The 19509-nt window shown below is 63.4% G+C and overlaps 5 non-coding genes across 5 annotated transcripts; all 5 read left to right on the top strand.

Moving 5' to 3' along the window:
* The first annotated feature begins 1862 nt into the window (after positions 1–1862).
* Positions 1863–1981, top strand: LOC142867697 (5S ribosomal RNA). Its single transcript, XR_012917055.1, has one exon. It is a non-coding gene; the product is annotated as a 5S ribosomal RNA (ribosomal RNA).
* A 3535-nt stretch (positions 1982–5516) lies between these two features.
* LOC142867686 (5S ribosomal RNA) lies at positions 5517–5635 on the top strand. Its single transcript, XR_012917042.1, has one exon. It is a non-coding gene; the product is annotated as a 5S ribosomal RNA (ribosomal RNA).
* Positions 5636–9162: 3527 nt separating this feature from the next.
* LOC142867674 (5S ribosomal RNA) lies at positions 9163–9281 on the top strand. The gene has a single exon (XR_012917029.1). It is a non-coding gene; the product is annotated as a 5S ribosomal RNA (ribosomal RNA).
* A 3535-nt stretch (positions 9282–12816) lies between these two features.
* Positions 12817–12935, top strand: LOC142867663 (5S ribosomal RNA). The gene has a single exon (XR_012917018.1). It is a non-coding gene; the product is annotated as a 5S ribosomal RNA (ribosomal RNA).
* Positions 12936–16468: 3533 nt separating this feature from the next.
* LOC142867652 (5S ribosomal RNA) lies at positions 16469–16587 on the top strand. The gene has a single exon (XR_012917007.1). It is a non-coding gene; the product is annotated as a 5S ribosomal RNA (ribosomal RNA).
* The last annotated feature ends 2922 nt before the right edge of the window (positions 16588–19509 follow it).

The following is a 19509-nucleotide window of genomic DNA, read 5'->3' as shown; positions in this document are numbered from 1 at the left end:
TTTGGAGGAGCAACTGATGCCCTTTGCACTTTGGGTAGCAAGTGTCTGAGGTGTCTCTGAGCCCTGCGCCATGTCGGGGGGTGGGGTGGGGGGGTGGGAGGTCGGGGGGGGGGTGGAGGAGCAGGAGGAGGAGGAGGAGGAGGTGGGAAGGGCCGTGGCCTGCAGTCGTGTTCCCGGGGTGGCTTCTTCCACAGGCTGCTTGGCCTGGGCTCCCTGCACCTGGGCCTTTGGAGGACTGGCCCTGTGCTTGCCAACGCTTCCCCTGCAGGGACCCAGAGCTGGGAGGTTGCATCTCTCAGCCCTGGGTCGGGCAGAGCCCCAGCGGGCCATGCCCACAACCTCTCTCAGCACGGGTCCCCCAGAAGGCTCCTTTGGGACCAGGATTCTCTTGCGGGTGACTCTTTAAGGTCTGGCCCCTGGATGGAGGGGCACCAGGAGTAGAGGAGCAGGAAGGGGAAGGGGGTGGCCATGCGAGGGGACACTTTCAGGCCAAGTCCCAGCTTCAGCCTGATCCTCCTGGGAACCCCGGGGTGTACGTCACACCTCCTGGTTGTCCCGCTCTGAGACAAGGGCTCTGAGACAAGGAGCCGGGCTTCGCATTCCCCCAGCAGCCAGTCGTGGGCTGAGGACACCTGGGGCGTTGGGAACTCCCTGGCTTCTCCTTGGCTTAACATCTGGAGCTGCTTGTGAATCGTGCCGCCACACACACCCGAGTGCAGGTGTCTTCTGCACAGACTGCGGGCCTCGCTCTTCTGAATGCCGCTAGCTCGCCACCCACCCACGGGTGAACCTGGTCAGGGTACTTTCTCTCGGGGGCAGACTCTCATCCTGGCGGGCTACCGGTGTTTCTGTTTGCTCGTTTCTTTCTTCCATTTCGGGAAAGGCTTCCTTACTGGGTGTGGAAATCTCCTATGCCTTTCCTCGCCTATTCTGTCAGCTTTAAAATTCTCTTTCAGTTGCCACCCTCACAGATGGATTAGGAAACTCTTTCCGGTGCACTCATTAGTGAAATGACCTCAATGAAGCTGGAATCCAATATCTAATCGCCGATTTTTAGCGAGTCCACACGCCAGGGTGGTCGGGGTCCAATGCAGCCCCGGCCAGGCCCAGGCCCCTTGGACTGGGCCACAGGAGGACACAGAGGAGGGTCCCGGCCCCCACGGTCGCGTTGCCGGCAGTTCTCCAAGGGCTTGGGCGTTTTCCAGAGGTAGGAGATGGAGGGGACTGATTTCTTCAGCGCCCCACAAACCACGCCACCCCACCCATGGGACACATCCCTAGAGAGAGAGAGAGACGCCCCATACACTCGCTCCCCTCCCCCATGCGCTGTGCCCCAGCCCGGGCCCGGGGGAATAGGCGGCAGCCCACCCACAGGGTGGGGGGCGCAGCTGAAAGGGGTTGTGGGGATGGCGGCCCCTGCCTGGGGTCAAAGGGCGGGCGACCCGCGCGTGCGCAATCGGCGGCGGCGGCGGCGGCGGCGGCGGCGGCGGCGGCGGCGGCCACGAGCTGGGGGTGGGCCAGGCGAGGAGAGGAAGGGGGCTGGAAGGTCTCCACCTTGGCGAGTCCAGCCGTGGAGGCGCATCTTGTGTGAGTGTGAGTGAGTGAGTGTGAGTGTGTGTGTGTGTGTGTGTGTGTGTGTGTGTGTATAGAGAGACAGCCCCCCACCCCGGCCCGCCGCTCCCTGCCCGCCCCGCCCCGCCTGTCACCCCCGTCCCTCGGAGCCCGCCGGACCTGGCCGGTGAACTCAACAGGCCCGGCCCGGTGCGGGTCAGCGCCGGCGCGGGGCCTGGGGCGGGGGGAGGAGGCGGCGGGGAAGCGCAGAGAGGCTCGGCTTCTTGAGCGGGGCAGGGGCGCCCTCCGCCGTCTAGGGCCACACCACCCTGAACGCGCCCGATCTCGTCTGGTCTCGGAAGCTAAGCAGGGTCGGGCCTGGTTAGTACTTGGATGGGAGACCGCCTGGGAATACCGGGTGCCGTAGGCTTCTTCTTTTTTTTTTTTTTGTTTTGCCTCTTGTTCTGTCCCCTTTCTGGGAGCGAGTCGGCGGCCCGGGGTGGGGGTCACCCCCACCCTCAGCGCCCGCCGCGGTGCCTGGCGCCCCAGCCCGCACCGTGGGGCCTCCTCTTGTCCCAAGCCGCGACACCGCCGTCACGCGGCAGCATGCGTGGCTTCTGGACTGTCAGGTCTCAGACCAAAGGTCTGCTCTGTGGGAACCGACACGCTGGAGGAAACCTTGAGAGTCTGAGAGGGGAGGGAGTTCCAGAAGAAGGCCAGGATGTCATTTTGAGGGAGTATGTGACCAGAACTCGTCCCATTGCTTTTGGGGTTCTATGGGCTACACGTAGGAATCTTTGGTGGTGGCACCTGATGTTGGGGGATCCGGAGTCACACCCAGACCTGCTCCACAGGCCTCCTTTTACTTTTCTCTTCGGATTCATTATGTTTAAAAAGTGTCTCTTATCTCTATGATTGCATTTTCTTTTCTCTCTCTTTTCAAGCAGATGATGGGAGTCCAAGTATTAAGGTGACATGTGTTGCCCGTGCCCCCCTCCCCCCTGTGTTCTTATTCATTTACCTCTGATGTTGTTCCAGCGTATTGTGGGGGTACCAATGTTAAGGTCGGGTACGTTGCCCTCTCCCAGCCTCCCCCCTCGGGTCAGAGCCTCAAGTGCGCCCATCCCCCAGTCGGTGCGCACCCACCCCGTTCCTAATGGAGGTGTATGCCCATCCCCTCCCCCCACCCGCCCGACACCCACCCGATGAAGGTGATTCCTCTGTGTCCACTTAGGTGTCCATCGGTTCGTACCCATTTGCTGGTGAGCGCGAGCACGTGGTGCTCGTGTGTCCATTCTTGGGCTACCTGGCTTACTGGAACGGGTTCCAGCTCTGGCCAGGAGAACCACGAGAGGTGCCCTCTCACCGCTGCTCCTCCTAGCTGAATAGCACTCCGTGGTGTCCACGCGCCACATTTCATTTACGCACTCGTGGGTCGATGGGCACTCGGGTCGCTTCCAGGTCTTTGCGATTGTGACTTGTGCCCTGACTCTAACCCTAACCCTTACCCAGCCCGTCTCCTCCTCGGCCCCTGCCTGACTGACTCCTTCCCGCCCGGCCTGTCACCTGTCACCGTCCTCTGCCCCTGCCTGACACGCTCCTCCCCGCCCGGGCCGTCACCGTCCTCGGCCCCTGCCTGACGGGGCTCCTCCGTCGCCTGGGCCTTCCAAGGGCTTGGTGTGGACGCTGGTTCCAGGACGCCCTCCCAGGAACCCGGTAGCAGGGCGGCCGCAGCGTCTCGCGCCACCCAACCGTCCGCCGGCCGGCGGCCGGCGCTAAGTGGCCTGCGGGGGACGTGCCCCCACTGTGGGGCGGGCGCCCAGCCTGGTGTCTTCTCTGAGGCCCCGTGGCTGCTTTTCCCCCCCGCAAGGGGAGAGCCGCGGAGGTGGGGACCGCCTCCTCGTGGGGACGTACACCCAGCTCTCCACGTCGGATTCCGGGGCTCTCTGTCCTGCCAGAAGGCCCAGCTGGCCTGCGGGTCCTTAGAGTGGCAAAAACATCCGAAAACTGAGATTGAGGGTCCGGTGGTTGTCTGCACTTTTGTGCTGGGCACCCCAGGGAGGCCCGGGGGCTGGCTGGACAACGCGGTCTGCTGGGCAGGGGGGGGGTTTGGAGGAGCAACTGATGCCCTTTGCACTTTGGGTAGCAAGTGTCTGAGGTGTCTCTGAGCCCTGCGCCATGTCGGGGGGTGGGGTGGGGGGGTGGGAGGTCGGGGGGGGGGTGGAGGAGCAGGAGGAGGAGGAGGAGGAGGTGGGAAGGGCCGTGGCCTGCAGTCGTGTTCCCGGGGTGGCTTCTTCCACAGGCTGCTTGGCCTGGGCTCCCTGCACCTGGGCCTTTGGAGGACTGGCCCTGTGCTTGCCAACGCTTCCCCTGCAGGGACCCAGAGCTGGGAGGTTGCATCTCTCAGCCCTGGGTCGGGCAGAGCCCCAGCGGGCCATGCCCACAACCTCTCTCAGCACGGGTCCCCCAGAAGGCTCCTTTGGGACCAGGATTCTCTTGCGGGTGACTCTTTAAGGTCTGGCCCCTGGATGGAGGGGCACCAGGAGTAGAGGAGCAGGAAGGGGAAGGGGGTGGCCATGCGAGGGGACACTTTCAGGCCAAGTCCCAGCTTCAGCCTGATCCTCCTGGGAACCCCGGGGTGTACGTCACACCTCCTGGTTGTCCCGCTCTGAGACAAGGGCTCTGAGACAAGGAGCCGGGCTTCGCATTCCCCCAGCAGCCAGTCGTGGGCTGAGGACACCTGGGGCGTTGGGAACTCCCTGGCTTCTCCTTGGCTTAACATCTGGAGCTGCTTGTGAATCGTGCCGCCACACACACCCGAGTGCAGGTGTCTTCTGCACAGACTGCGGGCCTCGCTCTTCTGAATGCCGCTAGCTCGCCACCCACCCACGGGTGAACCTGGTCAGGGTACTTTCTCTCGGGGGCAGACTCTGATCCTGGCGGGCTACCGGTGTTTCTGTTTGCTCGTTTCTTTCTTCCATTTCGGGAAAGGCTTCCTTACTGGGTGTGGAAATCTCCTATGCCTTTCCTCGCCTATTCTGTCAGCTTTAAAATTCTCTTTCAGTTGCCACCCTCACAGATGGATTAGGAAACTCTTTCCGGTGCACTCATTAGTGAAATGACCTCAATGAAGCTGGAATCCAATATCTAATCGCCGATTTTTAGCGAGTCCACACGCCAGGGTGGTCGGGGTCCAATGCAGCCCCGGCCAGGCCCAGGCCCCTTGGACTGGGCCACAGGAGGACCCAGAGGAGGGTCCCGGCCCCCACGGTCGCGTTGCCGGCAGTTCTCCAAGGGCTTGGGCGTTTTCCAGAGGTAGGAGATGGAGGGGACTGATTTCTTCAGCGCCCCACAAACCACGCCACCCCACCCATGGGACACATCCCTAGAGAGAGAGAGAGACGCCCCATACACTCGCTCCCCTCCCCCATGCGCTGTGCCCCAGCCCGGGCCCGGGGGAATAGGCGGCAGCCCACCCACAGGGTGGGGGGCGCAGCTGAAAGGGGTTGTGGGGATGGCGGCCCCTGCCTGGGGTCAAAGGGCGGGCGACCCGCGCGTGCGCAATCGGCGGCGGCGGCGGCGGCGGCGGCGGCGGCGGCGGCGGCCACGAGCTGGGGGTGGGCCAGGCGAGGAGAGGAAGGGGGCTGGAAGGTCTCCACCTTGGCGAGTCCAGCCGTGGAGGCGCATCTTGTGTGAGTGTGAGTGAGTGAGTGTGAGTGTGTGTGTGTGTGTGTGTGTGTGTGTGTGTATAGAGAGACAGCCCCCCACCCCGGCCCGCCGCTCCCTGCCCGCCCCGCCCCGCCTGTCACCCCCGTCCCTCGGAGCCCGCCGGACCTGGCCGGTGAACTCAACAGGCCCGGCCCGGTGCGGGTCAGCGCCGGCGCGGGGCCTGGGGCGGGGGGAGGAGGCGGCGGGGAAGCGCAGAGAGGCTCGGCTTCTTGAGCGGGGCAGGGGCGCCCTCCGCCGTCTAGGGCCACACCACCCTGAACGCGCCCGATCTCGTCTGGTCTCGGAAGCTAAGCAGGGTCGGGCCTGGTTAGTACTTGGATGGGAGACCGCCTGGGAATACCGGGTGCCGTAGGCTTCTTCTTTTTTTTTTTTTTGTTTTGCCTCTTGTTCTGTCCCCTTTCTGGGAGCGAGTCGGCGGCCCGGGGTGGGGGTCACCCCCACCCTCAGCGCCCGCCGCGGTGCCTGGCGCCCCAGCCCGCACCGTGGGGCCTCCTCTTGTCCCAAGCCGCGACACCGCCGTCACGCGGCAGCATGCGTGGCTTCTGGACTGTCAGGTCTCAGACCAAAGGTCTGCTCTGTGGGAACCGACACGCTGGAGGAAACCTTGAGAGTCTGAGAGGGGAGGGAGTTCCAGAAGAAGGCCAGGATGTCATTTTGAGGGAGTATGTGACCAGAACTCGTCCCGTTGCTTTTGGGGTTCTATGGGCTACACGTAGGAATCTTTGGTGGTGGCACCTGATGTTGGGGGATCCGGAGTCACACCCAGACCTGCTCCACAGGCCTCCTTTTACTTTTCTCTTCGGATTCATTATGTTTAAAAAGTGTCTCTTATCTCTATGATTGCATTTTCTTTTCTCTCTCTTTTCAAGCAGATGATGGGAGTCCAAGTATTAAGGTGACATGTGTTGCCCGTGCCCCCCTCCCCCCTGTGTTCTTATTCATTTACCTCTGATGTTGTTCCAGCGTATTGTGGGGGTACCAATGTTAAGGTCGGGTACGTTGCCCTCTCCCAGCCTCCCCCCTCGGGTCAGAGCCTCAAGTGCGCCCATCCCCCAGTCGGTGCGCACCCACCCCGTTCCTAATGGAGGTGTATGCCCATCCCCTCCCCCCACCCGCCCGACACCCACCCGATGAAGGTGATTCCTCTGTGTCCACTTAGGTGTCCATCGGTTCGTACCCATTTGCTGGTGAGCGCGAGCACGTGGTGCTCGTGTGTCCATTCTTGGGCTACCTGGCTTACTGGAACGGGTTCCAGCTCTGGCCAGGAGAACCACGAGAGGTGCCCTCTCACCGCTGCTCCTCCTAGCTGAATAGCACTCCGTGGTGTCCACGCGCCACATTTCATTTACGCACTCGTGGGTCGATGGGCACTCGGGTCGCTTCCAGGTCTTTGCGATTGTGACTTGTGCCCTGACTCTAACCCTAACCCTTACCCAGCCCGTCTCATCCTCGGCCCCTGCCTGACTGACTCCTTCCCGCCCGGCCTGTCACCTGTCACCGTCCTCTGCCCCTGCCTGACACGCTCCTCCCCGCCCGGGGCCGTCACCGTCCTCGGCCCCTGCCTGACGGGGCTCCTCCGTCGCCTGGGCCTTCCAAGGGCTTGGTGTGGACGCTGGTTCCAGGACGCCCTCCCAGGAACCCGGTAGCAGGGCGGCCGCAGCGTCTCGCGCCACCCAACCGTCCGCCGGCCGGCGGCCGGCGCTAAGTGGCCTGCGGGGGACGTGCCCCCACTGTGGGGCGGGCGCCCAGCCTGGTGTCTTCTCTGAGGCCCCGTGGCTGCTTTTCCCCCCCGCAAGGGGAGAGCCGCGGAGGTGGGGACCGCCTCCTCGTGGGGACGTACACCCAGCTCTCCACGTCGGATTCCGGGGCTCTCTGTCCTGCCAGAAGGCCCAGCTGGCCTGCGGGTCCTTAGAGTGGCAAAAACATCCGAAAACTGAGATTGAGGGTCCGGTGGTTGTCTGCACTTTTGTGCTGGGCACCCCAGGGAGGCCCGGGGGCTGGCTGGACAACGCGGTCTGCTGGGCAGGGGGGGGGTTTGGAGGAGCAACTGATGCCCTTTGCACTTTGGGTAGCAAGTGTCTGAGGTGTCTCTGAGCCCTGCGCCATGTCGGGGGGTGGGGTGGGGGGGTGGGAGGTCGGGGGGGGTGGAGGAGCAGGAGGAGGAGGAGGAGGAGGTGGGAAGGGCCGTGGCCTGCAGTCGTGTTCCCGGGGTGGCTTCTTCCACAGGCTGCTTGGCCTGGGCTCCCTGCACCTGGGCCTTTGGAGGACTGGCCCTGTGCTTGCCAACGCTTCCCCTGCAGGGACCCAGAGCTGGGAGGTTGCATCTCTCAGCCCTGGGTCGGGCAGAGCCCCAGCGGGCCATGCCCACAACCTCTCTCAGCACGGGTCCCCCAGAAGGCTCCTTTGGGACCAGGATTCTCTTGCGGGTGACTCTTTAAGGTCTGGCCCCTGGATGGAGGGGCACCAGGAGTAGAGGAGCAGGAAGGGGAAGGGGGTGGCCATGCGAGGGGACACTTTCAGGCCAAGTCCCAGCTTCAGCCTGATCCTCCTGGGAACCCCGGGGTGTACGTCACACCTCCTGGTTGTCCCGCTCTGAGACAAGGGCTCTGAGACAAGGAGCCGGGCTTCGCATTCCCCCAGCAGCCAGTCGTGGGCTGAGGACACCTGGGGCGTTGGGAACTCCCTGGCTTCTCCTTGGCTTAACATCTGGAGCTGCTTGTGAATCGTGCCGCCACACACACCCGAGTGCAGGTGTCTTCTGCACAGACTGCGGGCCTCGCTCTTCTGAATGCCGCTAGCTCGCCACCCACCCACGGGTGAACCTGGTCAGGGTACTTTCTCTCGGGGGCAGACTCTGATCCTGGCGGGCTACCGGTATTTCTGTTTGCTCGTTTCTTTCTTCCATTTCGGGAAAGGCTTCCTTACTGGGTGTGGAAATCTCCTATGCCTTTCCTCGCCTATTCTGTCAGCTTTAAAATTCTCTTTCAGTTGCCACCCTCACAGATGGATTAGGAAACTCTTTCCGGTGCACTCATTAGTGAAATGACCTCAATGAAGCTGGAATCCAATATCTAATCGCCGATTTTTAGCGAGTCCACACGCCAGGGTGGTCGGGGTCCAATGCAGCCCCGGCCAGGCCCAGGCCCCTTGGACTGGGCCACAGGAGGACCCAGAGGAGGGTCCCGGCCCCCACGGTCGCGTTGCCGGCAGTTCTCCAAGGGCTTGGGCGTTTTCCAGAGGTAGGAGATGGAGGGGACTGATTTCTTCAGCGCCCCACAAACCACGCCACCCCACCCATGGGACACATCCCTAGAGAGAGAGAGAGACGCCCCATACACTCGCTCCCCTCCCCCATGCGCTGTGCCCCAGCCCGGGCCCGGGGGAATAGGCGGCAGCCCACCCACAGGGTGGGGGGCGCAGCTGAAAGGGGTTGTGGGGATGGCGGCCCCTGCCTGGGGTCAAAGGGCGGGCGACCCGCGCGTGCGCAATCGGCGGCGGCGGCGGCGGCGGCGGCGGCGGCGGCGGCCACGAGCTGGGGGTGGGCCAGGCGAGGAGAGGAAGGGGGCTGGAAGGTCTCCACCTTGGCGAGTCCAGCCGTGGAGGCGCATCTTGTGTGAGTGTGAGTGAGTGAGTGTGAGTGTGTGTGTGTGTGTGTGTGTGTGTGTATAGAGAGACAGCCCCCCACCCCGGCCCGCCGCTCCCTGCCCGCCCCGCCCCGCCTGTCACCCCCGTCCCTTGGAGCCCGCCGGACCCGGCCGGTGAACTCAACAGGCCCGGCCCGGTGCGGGTCAGCGCCGGCGCGGGGCCTGGGGCGGGGGGAGGAGGCGGCGGGGAAGCGCAGAGAGGCTCGGCTTCTTGAGCGGGGCAGGGGCGCCCTCCGCCGTCTAGGGCCACACCACCCTGAACGCGCCCGATCTCGTCTGGTCTCGGAAGCTAAGCAGGGTCGGGCCTGGTTAGTACTTGGATGGGAGACCGCCTGGGAATACCGGGTGCCGTAGGCTTCTTCTTTTTTTTTTTTTTGTTTTGCCTCTTGTTCTGTCCCCTTTCTGGGAGCGAGTCGGCGGCCCGGGGTGGGGGTCACCCCCACCCTCAGCGCCCGCCGCGGTGCCTGGCGCCCCAGCCCGCACCGTGGGGCCTCCTCTTGTCCCAAGCCGCGACACCGCCGTCACGCGGCAGCATGCGTGGCTTCTGGACTGTCAGGTCTCAGACCAAAGGTCTGCTCTGTGGGAACCGACACGCTGGAGGAAACCTTGAGAGTCTGAGAGGGGAGGGAGTTCCAGAAGAAGGCCAGGATGTCATTTTGAGGGAGTATGTGACCAGAACTCGTCCCGTTGCTTTTGGGGTTCTATGGGCTACACGTAGGAATCTTTGGTGGTGGCACCTGATGTTGGGGGATCCGGAGTCACACCCAGTCCTGCTCCACAGGCCTCCTTTTACTTTTCTCTTCGGATTCATTATGTTTAAAAAGTGTCTCTTATCTCTATGATTGCATTTTCTTTTCTCTCTCTTTTCAAGCAGATGATGGGAGTCCAAGTATTAAGGTGACATGTGTTGCCCGTGCCCCCCTCCCCCCTGTGTTCTTATTCATTTACCTCTGATGTTGTTCCAGCGTATTGTGGGGGTACCAATGTTAAGGTCGGGTACGTTGCCCTCTCCCAGCCTCCCCCCTCGGGTCAGAGCCTCAAGTGCGCCCATCCCCCAGTCGGTGCGCACCCACCCCGTTCCTAATGGAGGTGTATGCCCATCCCCTCCCCCCACCCGCCCGACACCCACCCGATGAAGGTGATTCCTCTGTGTCCACTTAGGTGTCCATCGGTTCGTACCCATTTGCTGGTGAGCGCGAGCACGTGGTGCTCGTGTGTCCATTCTTGGGCTACCTGGCTTACTGGAACGGGTTCCAGCTCTGGCCAGGAGAACCACGAGAGGTGCCCTCTCACCGCTGCTCCTCCTAGCTGAATAGCACTCCGTGGTGTCCACGCGCCACATTTCATTTACGCACTCGTGGGTCGATGGGCACTCGGGTCGCTTCCAGGTCTTTGCGATTGTGACTTGTGCCCTGACTCTAACCCTAACCCTTACCCAGCCCGTCTCCTCCTCGGCCCCTGCCTGACTGACTCCTTCCCGCCCGGCCTGTCACCTGTCACCGTCCTCTGCCCCTGCCTGACACGCTCCTCCCCGCCCGGGCCGTCACCGTCCTCGGCCCCTGCCTGACGGGGCTCCTCCGTCGCCTGGGCCTTCCAAGGGCTTGGTGTGGACGCTGGTTCCAGGACGCCCTCCCAGGAACCCGGTAGCAGGGCGGCCGCAGCGTCTCGCGCCACCCAACCGTCCGCCGGCCGGCGGCCGGCGCTAAGTGGCCTGCGGGGGACGTGCCCCCACTGTGGGGCGGGCGCCCAGCCTGGTGTCTTCTCTGAGGCCCCGTGGCTGCTTTTCCCCCCCGCAAGGGGAGAGCCGCGGAGGTGGGGACCGCCTCCTCGTGGGGACGTACACCCAGCTCTCCACGTCGGATTCCGGGGCTCTCTGTCCTGCCAGAAGGCCCAGCTGGCCTGCGGGTCCTTAGAGTGGCAAAAACATCCGAAAACTGAGATTGAGGGTCCGGTGGTTGTCTGCACTTTTGTGCTGGGCACCCCAGGGAGGCCCGGGGGCTGGCTGGACAACGCGGTCTGCTGGGCAGGGGGGGGGTTTGGAGGAGCAACTGATGCCCTTTGCACTTTGGGTAGCAAGTGTCTGAGGTGTCTCTGAGCCCTGCGCCATGTCGGGGGGTGGGGTGGGGGGGTGGGAGGTCGGGGGGGGGTGGAGGAGCAGGAGGAGGAGGAGGAGGAGGTGGGAAGGGCCGTGGCCTGCAGTCGTGTTCCCGGGGTGGCTTCTTCCACAGGCTGCTTGGCCTGGGCTCCCTGCACCTGGGCCTTTGGAGGACTGGCCCTGTGCTTGCCAACGCTTCCCCTGCAGGGACCCAGAGCTGGGAGGTTGCATCTCTCAGCCCTGGGTCGGGCAGAGCCCCAGCGGGCCATGCCCACAACCTCTCTCAGCACGGGTCCCCCAGAAGGCTCCTTTGGGACCAGGATTCTCTTGCGGGTGACTCTTTAAGGTCTGGCCCCTGGATGGAGGGGCACCAGGAGTAGAGGAGCAGGAAGGGGAAGGGGGTGGCCATGCGAGGGGACACTTTCAGGCCAAGTCCCAGCTTCAGCCTGATCCTCCTGGGAACCCCGGGGTGTACGTCACACCTCCTGGTTGTCCCGCTCTGAGACAAGGGCTCTGAGACAAGGAGCCGGGCTTCGCATTCCCCCAGCAGCCAGTCGTGGGCTGAGGACACCTGGGGCGTTGGGAACTCCCTGGCTTCTCCTTGGCTTAACATCTGGAGCTGCTTGTGAATCGTGCCGCCACACACACCCGAGTGCAGGTGTCTTCTGCACAGACTGCGGGCCTCGCTCTTCTGAATGCCGCTAGCTCGCCACCCACCCACGGGTGAACCTGGTCAGGGTACTTTCTCTCGGGGGCAGACTCTGATCCTGGCGGGCTACCGGTGTTTCTGTTTGCTCGTTTCTTTCTTCCATTTCGGGAAAGGCTTCCTTACTGGGTGTGGAAATCTCCTATGCCTTTCCTCGCCTATTCTGTCAGCTTTAAAATTCTCTTTCAGTTGCCACCCTCACAGATGGATTAGGAAACTCTTTCCGGTGCACTCATTAGTGAAATGACCTCAATGAAGCTGGAATCCAATATCTAATCGCCGATTTTTAGCGAGTCCACACGCCAGGGTGGTCGGGGTCCAATGCAGCCCCGGCCAGGCCCAGGCCCCTTGGACTGGGCCACAGGAGGACCCAGAGGAGGGTCCCGGCCCCCACGGTCGCGTTGCCGGCAGTTCTCCAAGGGCTTGGGCGTTTTCCAGAGGTAGGAGATGGAGGGGACTGATTTCTTCAGCGCCCCACAAACCACGCCACCCCACCCATGGGACACATCCCTAGAGAGAGAGAGAGACGCCCCATACACTCGCTCCCCTCCCCCATGCGCTGTGCCCCAGCCCGGGCCCGGGGGAATAGGCGGCAGCCCACCCACAGGGTGGGGGGCGCAGCTGAAAGGGGTTGTGGGGATGGCGGCCCCTGCCTGGGGTCAAAGGGCGGGCGACCCGCGCGTGCGCAATCGGCGGCGGCGGCGGCGGCGGCGGCGGCGGCGGCGGCGGCGGCCACGAGCTGGGGGTGGGCCAGGCGAGGAGAGGAAGGGGGCTGGAAGGTCTCCACCTTGGCGAGTCCAGCCGTGGAGGCGCATCTTGTGTGAGTGTGAGTGAGTGAGTGTGAGTGTGAGTGTGTGTGTGTGTGTGTGTGTATATAGAGAGACAGCCCCCCACCCCGGCCCGCCGCTCCCTGCCCGCCCCGCCCCGCCTGTCACCCCCGTCCCTCGGAGCCCGCCGGACCCGGCCGGTGAACTCAACAGGCCCGGCCCGGTGCGGGTCAGCGCCGGCGCGGGGCCTGGGGCGGGGGGAGGAGGCGGCGGGGAAGCGCAGAGAGGCTCGGCTTCTTGAGCGGGGCAGGGGCGCCCTCCGCCGTCTAGGGCCACACCACCCTGAACGCGCCCGATCTCGTCTGGTCTCGGAAGCTAAGCAGGGTCGGGCCTGGTTAGTACTTGGATGGGAGACCGCCTGGGAATACCGGGTGCCGTAGGCTTCTTCTTTTTTTTTTTTTTGTTTTGCCTCTTGTTCTGTCCCCTTTCTGGGAGCGAGTCGGCGGCCCGGGGTGGGGGTCACCCCCACCCTCAGCGCCCGCCGCGGTGCCTGGCGCCCCAGCCCGCACCGTGGGGCCTCCTCTTGTCCCAAGCCGCGACACCGCCGTCACGCGGCAGCATGCGTGGCTTCTGGACTGTCAGGTCTCAGACCAAAGGTCTGCTCTGTGGGAACCGACACGCTGGAGGAAACCTTGAGAGTCTGAGAGGGGAGGGAGTTCCAGAAGAAGGCCAGGATGTCATTTTGAGGGAGTATGTGACCAGAACTCGTCCCGTTGCTTTTGGGGTTCTATGGGCTACACGTAGGAATCTTTGGTGGTGGCACCTGATGTTGGGGGATCCGGAGTCACACCCAGACCTGCTCCACAGGCCTCCTTTTACTTTTCTCTTCGGATTCATTATGTTTAAAAAGTGTCTCTTATCTCTATGATTGCATTTTCTTTTCTCTCTCTTTTCAAGCAGATGATGGGAGTCCAAGTATTAAGGTGACATGTGTTGCCCGTGCCCCCCTCCCCCCTGTGTTCTTATTCATTTACCTCTGATGTTGTTCCAGCGTATTGTGGGGGTACCAATGTTAAGGTCGGGTACGTTGCCCTCTCCCAGCCTCCCCCCTCGGGTCAGAGCCTCAAGTGCGCCCATCCCCCAGTCGGTGCGCACCCACCCCGTTCCTAATGGAGGTGTATGCCCATCCCCTCCCCCCACCCGCCCGACACCCACCCGATGAAGGTGATTCCTCTGTGTCCACTTAGGTGTCCATCGGTTCGTACCCATTTGCTGGTGAGCGCGAGCACGTGGTGCTCGTGTGTCCATTCTTGGGCTACCTGGCTTACTGGAACGGGTTCCAGCTCTGGCCAGGAGAACCACGAGAGGTGCCCTCTCACCGCTGCTCCTCCTAGCTGAATAGCACTCCGTGGTGTCCACGCGCCACATTTCATTTACGCACTCGTGGGTCGATGGGCACTCGGGTCGCTTCCAGGTCTTTGCGATTGTGACTTGTGCCCTGACTCTAACCCTAACCCTTACCCAGCCCGTTTCCTCCTCGGCCCCTGCCTGACTGACTCCTTCCCGCCCGGCCTGTCACCTGTCACCGTCCTCTGCCCCTGCCTGACACGCTCCTCCCCGCCCGGGCCGTCACCGTCCTCGGCCCCTGCCTGACGGGGCTCCTCCGTCGCCTGGGCCTTCCAAGGGCTTGGTGTGGACGCTGGTTCCAGGACGCCCTCCCAGGAACCCGGTAGCAGGGCGGCCGCAGCGTCTCGCGCCACCCAACCGTCCGCCGGCCGGCGGCCGGCGCTAAGTGGCCTGCGGGGGACGTGCCCCCACTGTGGGGCGGGCGCCCAGCCTGGTGTCTTCTCTGAGGCACCGTGGCTGCTTTTCCCCCCCGCAAGGGGAGAGCCGCGGAGGTGGGGACCGCCTCCTCGTGGGGACGTACACCCAGCTCTCCACGTCGGATTCCGGGGCTCTCTGTCCTGCCAGAAGGCCCAGCTGGCCTGCGGGTCCTTAGAGTGGCAAAAACATCCGAAAACTGAGATTGAGGGTCCGGTGGTTGTCTGCACTTTTGTGCTGGGCACCCCAGGGAGGCCCGGGGGCTGGCTGGACAACGCGGTCTGCTGGGCAGGGGGGGGGTTTGGAGGAGCAACTGATGCCCTTTGCACTTTGGGTAGCAAGTGTCTGAGGTGTCTCTGAGCCCTGCGCCATGTCGGGGGGTGGGGTGGGGGGGTGGGAGGTCGGGGGGGGGGTGGAGGAGCAGGAGGAGGAGGAGGAGGAGGTGGGAAGGGCCGTGGCCTGCAGTCGTGTTCCCGGGGTGGCTTCTTCCACAGGCTGCTTGGCCTGGGCTCCCTGCACCTGGGCCTTTGGAGGACTGGCCCTGTGCTTGCCAACGCTTCCCCTGCAGGGACCCAGAGCTGGGAGGTTGCATCTCTCAGCCCTGGGTCGGGCAGAGCCCCAGCGGGCCATGCCCACAACCTCTCTCAGCACGGGTCCCCCAGAAGGCTCCTTTGGGACCAGGATTCTCTTGCGGGTGACTCTTTAAGGTCTGGCCCCTGGATGGAGGGGCACCAGGAGTAGAGGAGCAGGAAGGGGAAGGGGGTGGCCATGCGAGGGGACACTTTCAGGCCAAGTCCCAGCTTCAGCCTGATCCTCCTGGGAACCCCGGGGTGTACGTCACACCTCCTGGTTGTCCCGCTCTGAGACAAGGGCTCTGAGACAAGGAGCCGGGCTTCGCATTCCCCCAGCAGCCAGTCGTGGGCTGAGGACACCTGGGGCGTTGGGAACTCCCTGGCTTCTCCTTGGCTTAACATCTGGAGCTGCTTGTGAATCGTGCCGCCACACACACCCGAGTGCAGGTGTCTTCTGCACAGACTGCGGGCCTCGCTCTTCTGAATGCCGCTAGCTCGCCACCCACCCACGGGTGAACCTGGTCAGGGTACTTTCTCTCGGGGGCAGACTCTGATCCTGGCGGGCTACCGGTGTTTCTGTTTGCTCGTTTCTTTCTTCCATTTCGGGAAAGGCTTCCTTACTGGGTGTGGAAATCTCCTATGCCTTTCCTCGCCTATTCTGTCAGCTTTAAAATTCTCTTTCAGTTGCCACCCTCACAGATGGATTAGGAAACTCTTTCCGGTGCACTCATTAGTGAAATGACCTCAATGAAGCTGGAATCCAATATCTAATCGCCGATTTTTAGCGAGTCCACACGCCAGGGTGGTCGGGGTCCAATGCAGCCCCGGCCAGGCCCAGGCCCCTTGGACTGGGCCACAGGAGGACCCAGAGGAGGGTCCCGGCCCCCACGGTCGCGTTGCCGGCAGTTCTCCAAGGGCTTGGGCGTTTTCCAGAGGTAGGAGATGGAGGGGACTGATTTCTTCAGCGCCCCACAAACCACGCCACCCCACCCATGGGACACATCCCTAGAGAGAGAGAGAGACGCCCCATACACTCGCTCCCCTCCCCCATGCGCTGTGCCCCAGCCCGGGCCCGGGGGAATAGGCGGCAGCCCACCCACAGGGTGGGGGGCGCAGCTGAAAGGGGTTGTGGGGATGGCGGCCCCTGCCTGGGGTCAAAGGGCGGGCGACCCGCGCGTGCGCAATCGGCGGCGGCGGCGGCGGCGGCGGCGGCGGCGGCGGCGGCCACGAGCTGGGGGTGGGCCAGGCGAGGAGAGGAAGGGGGCTGGAAGGTCTCCACCTTGGCGAGTCCAGCCGTGGAGGCGCATCTTGTGTGAGTGTGAGTGAGTGAGTGTGAGTGTGTGTGTGTGTGTGTGTGTGTGTGTGTATAGAGAGACAGCCCCCCACCCCGGCCCGCCGCTCCCTGCCCGCCCCGCCCCGCCTGTCACCCCCGTCCCTCGGAGCCCGCCGGACCTGGCCGGTGAACTCAACAGGCCCGGCCCGGTGCGGGTCAGCGCCGGCGCGGGGCCTGGGGCGGGGGGAGGAGGCGGCGGGGAAGCGCAGAGAGGCTCGGCTTCTTGAGCGGGGCAGGGGCGCCCTCCGCCGTCTAGGGCCACACCACCCTGAACGCGCCCGATCTCGTCTGGTCTCGGAAGCTAAGCAGGGTCGGGCCTGGTTAGTACTTGGATGGGAGACCGCCTGGGAATACCGGGTGCCGTAGGCTTCTTCTTTTTTTTTTTTTTGTTTTGCCTCTTGTTCTGTCCCCTTTCTGGGAGCGAGTCGGCGGCCCGGGGTGGGGGTCACCCCCACCCTCAGCGCCCGCCGCGGTGCCTGGCGCCCCAGCCCGCACCGTGGGGCCTCCTCTTGTCCCAAGCCGCGACACCGCCGTCACGCGGCAGCATGCGTGGCTTCTGGACTGTCAGGTCTCAGACCAAAGGTCTGCTCTGTGGGAACCGACACGCTGGAGGAAACCTTGAGAGTCTGAGAGGGGAGGGAGTTCCAGAAGAAGGCCAGGATGTCATTTTGAGGGAGTATGTGACCAGAACTCGTCCCGTTGCTTTTGGGGTTCTATGGGCTACACGTAGGAATCTTTGGTGGTGGCACCTGATGTTGGGGGATCCGGAGTCACACCCAGACCTGCTCCACAGGCCTCCTTTTACTTTTCTCTTCGGATTCATTATGTTTAAAAAGTGTCTCTTATCTCTATGATTGCATTTTCTTTTCTCTCTCTTTTCAAGCAGATGATGGGAGTCCAAGTATTAAGGTGACATGTGTTGCCCGTGCCCCCCTCCCCCCTGTGTTCTTATTCATTTACCTCTGATGTTGTTCCAGCGTATTGTGGGGGTACCAATGTTAAGGTCGGGTACGTTGCCCTCTCCCAGCCTCCCCCCTCGGGTCAGAGCCTCAAGTGCGCCCATCCCCCAGTCGGTGCGCACCCACCCCGTTCCTAATGGAGGTGTATGCCCATCCCCTCCCCCCACCCGCCCGACACCCACCCGATGAAGGTGATTCCTCTGTGTCCACTTAGGTGTCCATCGGTTCGTACCCATTTGCTGGTGAGCGCGAGCACGTGGTGCTCGTGTGTCCATTCTTGGGCTACCTGGCTTACTGGAACGGGTTCCAGCTCTGGCCAGGAGAACCACGAGAGGTGCCCTCTCACCGCTGCTCCTCCTAGCTGAATAGCACTCCGTGGTGTCCACGCGCCACATTTCATTTACGCACTCGTGGGTCGATGGGCACTCGGGTCGCTTCCAGGTCTTTGCGATTGTGACTTGTGCCCTGACTCTAACCCTAACCCTTACCCAGCCCGTCTCCTCCTCGGCCCCTGCCTGACTGACTCCTTCCCGCCCGGCCTGTCACCTGTCACCGTCCTCTGCCCCTGCCTGACACGCTCCTCCCCGCCCGGGCCGTCACCGTCCTCGGCCCCTGCCTGACGGGGCTCCTCCGTCGCCTGGGCCTTCCAAGGGCTTGGTGTGGACGCTGGTTCCAGGACGCCCTCCCAGGAACCCGGTAGCAGGGCGGCCGCAGCGTCTCGCGCCACCCAACCGTCCGCCGGCCGGCGGCCGGCGCTAAGTGGCCTGCGGGGGACGTGCCCCCACTGTGGGGCGGGCGCCCAACCTGGTGTCTTCTCTGAGGCCCCGTGGCTGCTTTTCCCCCCCGCAAGGGGAGAGCCGCGGAGGTGGGGACCGCCTCCTCGTGGGGACGTACACCCAGCTCTCCACGTCGGATTCCGGGGCTCTCTGTCCTGCCAGAAGGCCCAGCTGGCCTGCGGGTCCTTAGAGTGGCAAAAACATCCGAAAACTGAGATTGAGGGTCCGGTGGTTGTCTGCACTTTTGTGCTGGGCACCCCAGGGAGGCCCGGGGGCTGGCTGGACAACGCGGTCTGCTGGGCAGGGGGGGGGGTTTGGAGGAGCAACTGATGCCCTTTGCACTTTGGGTAGCAAGTGTCTGAGGTGTCTCTGAGCCCTGCGCCATGTCGGGGGGTGGGGTGGGGGGGTGGGAGGTCGGGGGGTGTGGAGGAGCAGGAGGAGGAGGAGGAGGAGGTGGGAAGGGCCGTGGCCTGCAGTCGTGTTCCCGGGGTGGCTTCTTCCACAGGCTGCTTGGCCTGGGCTCCCTGCACCTGGGCCTTTGGAGGACTGGCCCTGTGCTTGCCAACGCTTCCCCTGCAGGGACCCAGAGCTGGGAGGTTGCATCTCTCAGCCCTGGGTCGGGCAGAGCCCCAGCGGGCCATGCCCACAACCTCTCTCAGCACGGGTCCCCCAGAAGGCTCCTTTGGGACCAGGATTCTCTTGCGGGTGACTCTTTAAGGTCTGGCCCCTGGATGGAGGGGCACCAGGAGTAGAGGAGCAGGAAGGGGAAGGGGGTGGCCATGCGAGGGGACACTTTCAGGCCAAGTCCCAGCTTCAGCCTGATCCTCCTGGGAACCCCGGGGTGTACGTCACACCTCCTGGTTGTCCCGCTCTGAGACAAGGGCTCTGAGACAAGGAGCCGGGCTTCGCATTCCCCCAGCAGCCAGTCGTGGGCTGAGGACACCTGGGGCGTTGGGAACTCCCTGGCTTCTCCTTGGCTTAACATCTGGAGCTGCTTGTGAATCGTGCCGCCACACACACCCGAGTGCAGGTGTCTTCTGCACAGACTGCGGGCCTCGCTCTTCTGAATGCCGCTAGCTCGCCACCCACCCACGGGTGAACCTGGTCAGGGTACTTTCTCTCGGGGGCAGACTCTCATCCTGGCGGGCTACCGGTGTTTCTGTTTGCTCGTTTCTTTCTTCCATTTCGGGAAAGGCTTCCTTACTGGGTGTGGAAATCTCCTATGCCTTTCCTCGCCTATTCTGTCAGCTTTAAAATTCTCTTTCAGTTGCCACCCTCACAGATGGATTAGGAAACTCTTTCCGGTGCACTCATTAGTGAAATGACCTCAATGAAGCTGGAATCCAATATCTAATCGCCGATTTTTAGCGAGTCCACACGCCAGGGTGGTCGGGGTCTAATGCAGCCCCGGCCAGGCCCAGGCCCCTTGGACTGGGCCACAGGAGGACCCAGAGGAGGTTCCCGGCCCCCACGGTCGCGTTGCCGGCAGTTCTCCAAGGGCTTGGGCGTTTTCCAGAGGTAGGAGATGGAGGGGACTGATTTCTTCAGCGCCCCAC

This window comes from Microcebus murinus, unplaced genomic scaffold (genome assembly GCF_040939455.1).
Source record: "Microcebus murinus isolate Inina unplaced genomic scaffold, M.murinus_Inina_mat1.0 scaf019_hap2_Mmur4.0, whole genome shotgun sequence".
Classification (NCBI taxonomy): Eukaryota; Metazoa; Chordata; class Mammalia; order Primates; family Cheirogaleidae; genus Microcebus; species Microcebus murinus.
This window is presented reverse-complemented; position numbering and strand designations above follow the sequence as displayed.